This window comes from Carlito syrichta, unplaced genomic scaffold (assembly GCF_000164805.1).
Source record: "Carlito syrichta isolate Samal-C Ts95f unplaced genomic scaffold, Tarsius_syrichta-2.0.1 Scaffold305044, whole genome shotgun sequence".
Classification (NCBI taxonomy): Eukaryota; Metazoa; Chordata; class Mammalia; order Primates; family Tarsiidae; genus Carlito; species Carlito syrichta.
Genome location: NW_007249140.1, coordinates 2261 through 10281, shown reverse-complemented (window position 1 = coordinate 10281; position 8021 = coordinate 2261). Strand labels below are relative to the sequence as shown.

Genomic DNA, 8021 nt, shown 5'->3' with positions numbered 1-8021 from the left:
CTATTCTTAAGTTTATTTTTCATTATTCTTATTGCTGAAAATATAGTAGGTATTTAACAGTTGTTAAACTACTGTTTTACTCATTTAACAAATATTCATAGAGGCCTACTACATTGCTGAGATTGTGCTGGGTACTGAGATATGATGGTATATAAGAGAAACATGAGTCTCACCATTAAAAGATTTCAATCCTGCCTGGTGCAGTGGCTCAAGCCTGTAATCCCAGCACTCTGGGAGGCCAAGTCAAAAGGATTGCCTGAGCCCAGGGGTTTGAGACCAGCTGGGGCAACTTGGCAAGAACTCATCTCTACAATAGATCAATAAATAAGCCGGGTATGGTAGCATGTGCCTGTAGTTCCAGCTACTTGGAAGGCTGAGGCAGAAGAATCACCTGAACCCAGCAAGTCAAGGCTGCAGTGGCTGTGAGCGTGCCACTGCACTCCAGCCTTGGCAACAGAGTAAAACGCCAACTCAAAAAAAAAAAGATTTCAATCCAATAAGTAAACAGCCACAGATCATACCTATGATAAATAGTATAACAGGCCAAGTTCAAGTACCATGCAATTTCCTTGCAGCAGGAACCCACTTAGGTGGCACCAACCTTGACTTCCAAATGGAATAGTACATCTATAAAAGAAAGAGTGATAGCATCTATATTATAAATCTGAAGAGAACCTGGGGGGAGGCTTCTGCTTGCAGCTTGTGCCATTATTGCCATTGAAAACCCTGCTGATGTCAGTGTCATGTTCTCCAGGAATGCTGGCCAGCAGGCTATGCTGAAGTTTGCTGCTGCCACTGGAGCTACTCCTATTGCTGGCTGCTTCCCTCCTAACACCATCACCATTCAGATCCAGGCAGCCTTCCAGAAGCCCTATCTGCTGGTGGTTACTAATCCCAGGGCTGACCACCAGCCTCTCACAGAGGCATCTTATGTTAACCTGCTCACATGGCTCTGTGTAACACAGACTCTCCTCTGCGCTATGTGGACATTGCCATTCTGGGCAATAAGGGAGCACACTCAGTGGGTCTGATATGGATGCTGGCTTGGGAGGAAGTTCTGCGCACATGTGGCACTATCTCCCATGGACACCCATGGGAGATTGTGCCTGACCTCTATGTCTACAGAGATCTTGAAGAGATGGAAAAGCAAAGGCAGGCTGCTGCTGAAAAAGCTGTGGCCAAGGAGGAATTTCAGGGTGCATGGACTGCTCCAGGTCCTGAGTTCACTGCTGCTCAGCCTGCAGGTGAGACTGGTCTGAAGGTGGCAGGTGCCCTCTATGCCCATTCAGCAGTTTCCTACTGAAGACTGGAGTGCTCAGTCTGTCACAGAAGACTGGTCTGCAGCTCCCGCTGCTCAAGCCACTGAATGAGTAGGGACAACCACTGAGTGGCCTTAAGCTCCTCTTCCACACCACAGGCTGTTAAGCAACATGGAAATAAGGTTGATGGAAAGTAAACATCAGCTTCTAAAAAAAAAAGGAAAAATAGATAAAAGTCACTTAAAAAGTCATCCACAAAATACTGCATTAATAAAGATCACATGTGACCCATTTTGAAAACATTTTAGAATCAAAGCTATATGATAATAGTAACAATTGTTGAGCACTTTCAACATACCACCCCTTCTTCAGTAAGCTTTATATATATCAACACACGTAATGCTCACAATAGCCTTATGAAGTGGGCATGACCTTAGAGATGAGGAAACTGAGGTCCGGACACATTAAGGAGAATCCCCAAGGTGAGAGCTAGTAAGAGGTAGCTGAGGGGGTGATATTCAGTCATAAGCAACCCAGGTAGCCAGATAGAGGGTTAACTGAAAGAAACATCAGGAAGGTTTTTAAGTGGAATGAGAATATAAATTGAGTTCAAGAAGCTGCAGGATGCATATGTGATTGAAAGAGGTAGCCACAAGTAAAAATTGTGAGCCCAAGACAGTCTTTGAAACCAAAACACAGACTTCAGGGTGTTTTAGTCCATGAACAGCAGTTGCCAACATAGAGACAGGTTAATCTCTGTGAGTGGGGAGGAAGAACTGGAGGAGGATGGCTAAACATATGTGGAAGACATGAAAGGAAACAGTTCTTTCCAGGAGCTTGGCCACTGAGATAATGACACAGATCCTTGGGTCAAGAGATAAAGCCACATCTGTTTACAACAGACTGTGCAGGAAGGAAGCCTTAGACACTGCATGAGAATGAAGGCAGACAGTGAAGGTGGCCGTAGTGGTAGGGGAGCAGCAAGCCGCCCAGTGCACTGGAACCTAATGTACCGGGGTGTGGCATGGGAAGTGGGTGAGGTCAGCTGTCATGAACTTTAAGCATCATGCTAAGGGGTTCAGACTTCACGCTCTAGGCAAGGAGGATCCATGGAAGCCTTTAAACAGTAGAACAAGTAAAGCAATATGTGTTTTGGAGAGGTGGTTCTGACAGTGACACGGAGGATCGGCCAAAGGAGAGAAGCCAGAGATCTTGCTGGAGATTTTAAATTATATAAAGAAGGGTTGATGAGGGCCTGACTCCGTGGAATTCACAGGCTTCACAATTTTGCACAGGGAAGGAGAGAAGTCATTCAAGATGACTCAGAGGTTTTCGGTTGGGGTAACTGGGTTAATGATTAATTGAAGGGAACAAGAAATTGCTTTGAAGGAGAGACAGAAAAGCAAACTGAGTTTGAATTGCTGCAGGGGTTGCAGATGATGGGCAGAGGTTTAAACGCCAGTGTGACTTGAGAGCTCAAGATAGCCATGCCTGAGACAGAGGGTCTCTGGAGAGTTTGGCATATGAAGGGTAGTTGGAGACAAAGAAGTCATCAAGATTGTCTAGAGACAGTCTAGAATACAGTAGGGTGGGGAAAGGGAGAGAAAAAGAAATGGCAGCCAGGCGCAATGGTTCATGCCTGTAATCCCAGCATTTGGGGAGGCTGCATTGCTTGAACCCAAGAGTTCAAGACCAGACTAGGTGACATAGCAAGACTTCATGTCTACAAAAAATAAAAAAATTTTGGCCAGGTATGGTGGTGTATGCCTGTCATCCCAGCTACTCAGGAGGCTGAGGCAGAAGGATTGCCTGATCCCAGGAGGTCAAGGGTGCATTGAGCTATGATCTCCCACTGCACTCCAACCTTGGCAATAGAGCAAGACTCTGACAAAAAGAAAGAAAGTGGGGTTGGGGGAGGAGAAAAGAAAAGAAAGGAAAAGAAAGAAAGGAGGAAGGGAGGGGGGAGGGAGGGAGAGAGGGAAAGGGAAAGAAAAGGCAAAATTCAGGACCCTAGGGGATATAAAGAAGCATGTGCTTTATGCTTATCATATTTTTTAGTTTTAGAGAAATTAATTATGAGGATGGCATCCAAATTAGTCAAAAGATAAAGAAATCAGGAACTTGCTCTTGAACTCTAGATAGGATATAAAGTAACATGAAAAACAAGAAAAACAGGCATCCTTTTTAAAGCGAAGGGGAGGAGCTTGTAGTTTTCTGCCATATCAGTGATGTCTGAAATCTGCCAAACACAAGCTAGTTGCTAACTAGACCAAAGGCTATCTGATCACTGCTATCCCCTCCATCCATCACAGAAATCACCACATATGAATTTTCCTGACTTCTTGTTTTGTCTGGGCATCTGCTTCCTAGAGCAGGGTTTGGCCCTTGAGCTAAGACTGGCTTTTATAGCTGCATGGATGTTAGAACCCCAAAAAAGCAAAAAGATTGTGTGTGGTCCCAAAGCTCTGCAGCCCTTTTCAGAAAAAAATGTTGCCAACCTGTGTCCTAGAAGACTCAAAGGAGCATGAGGACCAAGGACCCGAGAAATGGGCAACACAGGTATGAACATGAGTATGTGGAGCTTCAGGGGAATAAAGGAGGGAGCATAAAAGGAAAGTGATGCTCAGAGGATTTACTCAGAAGTTAGGAGAAAGTCCAAGGGGAAGAAGGCAAAGAAAAGGAAACTACAGAAAGTCAAAAAGTAGGGGGAAATTAAAACCCAATGAAAGATGGATACTTACACATCATGATGCCCAGCAGAAGCTGAGATGAAGAGAGCCCGTTCCGTGTTGTTATAACATGAAGCGTCTCCAACCATTTCTTGTAACTCCATCTTTTAATTGTGAGGCTACTTAGTAATCAAAATATGATATTCTTTTATTTGTAAAAAGGAGCATTTTCATACACATTTCTTAAATACAGTTTATTGATATTTTGTGTGTCATCCTGACACTCCATTTTCATGAAACTCTAGCTTTATTCTCATCCATTAGGAAGGTAGGACATGGAGCCAGATAGTCACATATTGATACCTACATATTCATACAGATACATATAGATATAGATACCATAAATATAGACACAACTGCATTCTTTAAGGTGCCTAAAGAGTACACTTACTAATAATTCACTGAAAGTGCGGACATTTAGTATTATATATATAGCACTGACATTTTACTAAATGATGCTCTATAAATAGTTGTAAGTTTTAAACATCTTTTTTAAAAACTGTAAGTCCCATAACCTTAGAATCAGTTCAATCTGGTTCAACTTTGTCAGAAATAAAATGTAACAAAATGATGAACTGCTTTTCAGGGCAACAGATCCCAGATCACATAACCCAAGCATGCCCAGATGAACCAAATGTGCCTGATTCATGACCTTGAAGGCAGCTGAAACAAAAAGGTCAACCCCATGCAGAACCTAAGTTCACAGATCAAGGAACAGGGTCTGTATTAAGAAGTAAGGGGTGCCCTGTTTTGCTGCAGTACAGATTTGAGAGCCAAGAACCCAACGTCACCTCTTTGTACAACCCGATCAGATCACACCTCATTGCATTCTCTCTCCCACAGTGGCCCTCCACCTATAAAACCTGTCCCCAGATCTCAGCTCAGAAAGACAAATTTGAGCCTTGCCTCTTGTCTCCTTGCCAGTCGACTCGCAATAAAGTCCTTCCTTTTCTCAAAATCCGTTGCCATTGTATTGGCCTCTATGCACGTCAGACAGCGAGCCCACAAATTTCTAAGGCCTGCTGACTCTCCCTATTGGCGGCACAGTATCTTCACACATTTTCAGCATGTCATGACAGTTTAAATGAATATTTGCACTTCTAAGAGCCAAGACAGTATCAAGATTTGTCCTAGTAACTCTGTATCTACGAGTTCAACTTTTTTAGATTCCACATCCAAGTGACAGCATGCAATACCTGTTGTTCTGTGTCTGGCTTATTTCACTTAACATAATGTCCTCCAGGTTCATCCATGTTGTTGCAAATGACAGGATTTCCTTCTTTTTATGACTAAATAATATTTCATTGAGTTATTATATGTATTATACACACACACACACGTATACACAAAGAGGATGCCAAAAAATGTATACATATTTCAAGTATGACATCTGCTCAAAAGATGGCATTACTCAAATGAATGCTAACATCACCATGTGACAGGCAGGACAAAGAAAATGGTAGAAGCATGGTTGAACAAATGTCATACTACACATTGCTACTGTAATTCAATTCAACTTTGAAAAATAATATATAGATAGCATCAATTAAAATGTGTATATGTATAACATACATCTTTAAATCTATGCATCCACTGATGGACCCATATGTCCTTTCCATATCTCAGCTATTGTGAATAGTGTTGCAGTGAACATAGAGGTCCTTAGCCCAGGCCACTGATTTCTGCACTTTTTAAATAAGACAGCTCTCAGGCCAAATACCTCAGCAGGTAAGTTTTGTAGTTATCATAGAATTTTTAAAATGCACATTGAATGCCCTTGGATGATATATGAACTCCCCAGTTCTACAGACTTTATCATTATCTACTGTATTGCCTTACAGCCAACTTAAATCACTTCCACTACCTGCCTGGCTCCCGGGGGTATTTTAGTTTGTGACTTGGAGTGTATGAATAAGGTAGAATGGTATAAGACATATACAAAACACACACACACACACACACAGTCCTTGAATTCACAAGATGTAGATCTGAGTTCAGCTGTCCTAGTTATCTTCTGTATAAGACTTTCTGGTGAAAGCCTTTCATAGTTCTCAGGTTGCTCACCTGTATTTCCATACTAACATCTGGCAAACCCACTTCACAGAAATATTCAACTGTGTTTTACCTCAAAGAATTGGTGCAAAAAGTGAAATTAAATGACAATACATATAAAATATTTATAAAAGTATACAATGCTGAGGAGTGTCCATTTTAATGGTCAAGAGCTAGAAAGGATCTTGCAAATCAGCTGTCAGTTGGAGGCAAAAGCAAATTCTCCCACATATACCCTTAGGATAAATCAGCATATGTATGAAAGAGAAAAAACTTTAAGTTCAATTTCAAATATCTATTAGCAAACCTGGCCATTGGTGTAGGAAAAGTAAAAGATTAGTAACCAAAACGTACAGTGGTTAAGTTAACTCTTATGCACTGTTATACAATTTTGAAAATCAGAAATACAATCAAGGAAAGTGTCATGTTTTTATTTTGATTTTTCAAAACCTCTAGATCCATATTATTTTAATCTAGAATATTTGCACTAACAATAACAGCAGCAAACTCCAATGTCATGATCACGTTCAGTGATGCCAAGGCCACATTCCCAATGTTCTGTTTCTCAAGGATTTCTTAGTAAGATATTTTTTTGGAAGGGTGAAATGATATTCAACCACACAAATCCTAATAACACTAATAGAAACCACACTGCACCAGCAACACAGTCTGATAGACTAAAAAATGAAAATCAAAATTTGTGGTGATACTTCAGTGACATCAGCAGCTGGCACATCTACTGAAACACTCACTGGTAAGAAGAGAGAAGTTTGTTTCTGAAAATGTCATCCACATCATGTGGTGAGGAGGTGAGACAGGCCAAGGTAAATTTGAAAACTATGCCTCCTACATAGGAAAATGTATCCCCAGCATAGCTCATCCTTGATAAATCAATAAATTCTGTGGATCTAATCAGTGTAAGTTGTTCTGTATTGTTAAATATTGCAAATAGTATTTTCCTATACAGTGTTTATTCCAACTTTAATTTTAAATGATTTGTACAGTTTTCTAAGTAGTGTCTGTTTCCTCTACTGTCATCTAAGTCCCATAGGAGGAAGGACCATTTCTTTATTATTTCTCATCTTATTGCCCAGTGCCTAGCACACAAATCTTTATTGACTAAAAGCAGAAGTGTGCCACATTTGGCAGAACAAAGGGCATTTAAACAAGTGTAACACAGCATCCCTGTCATCAGGGACTCACAAACCTAGTTGACTAGATAAGGCATCATAGACTGAATACATTAAGTATAAGACAAATGATGAATGATTAATTTCAATAGACATTATCTAAGCATGTTACTACAGTATGCATTTTTGTGCATACAGTCTTATTGTGTACAATTATATACCTAAGTGGTACTCCCAGAATTAGAATGATGTTGTAGTATTTAATAGAAAAATAACATTAACATCCTTTTTTGAAAAGATTTAAAGATGGTAATATTTGTGATAGCTAAACAGATTTCCAGTTTAAAGTATTTATTAAATATTTTTAAAAGAAAAAATATTAAAATGTATGAAAAACTACAAAGATAAGAAACTTTAAAACAATTCCTTTACCACTTGGTAATTGCTATTATTCCATATGTAAAAAGCTTCGACGTCCCTCCAGTCCTTACAACAAGAAAAATGAGGACCTTTCTTGGATTCATTGAAGAATTGAGGTCACAGGACAAACTCCTGCCCTGAAAACTGGAGAGATAGAAGAGCGCAAAGAATCATGACTGCAGTGGTAATGATATTTTGGCTGATTATAGTATATGGATAAGTGAAATGAATGATCACAATACTGTAAGAAATGGGCAGGAAGGACAGGGAATTCTTTGTTCATGATGTGATGCAGTGTTATTTGAAAGTGAACTTAGTTTAGCTGTAAAAGTATATTGCAAATTGTAGAGTAACCACTAAGAAAAAATTTAGAAATAAGTATAATTGATATGTCAGTGGGGGAGAGAAAATGAGATCATATCAAATGCTCA

The 8021-nt window shown here is 40.1% G+C and overlaps 1 pseudogene; it reads left to right on the top strand.

Moving 5' to 3' along the window:
• The first annotated feature begins 523 nt into the window (after positions 1-523).
• Positions 524-1397, top strand: LOC103263393 (annotated as a pseudogene).
• Positions 1398-8021: the final 6624 nt, after the last annotated feature.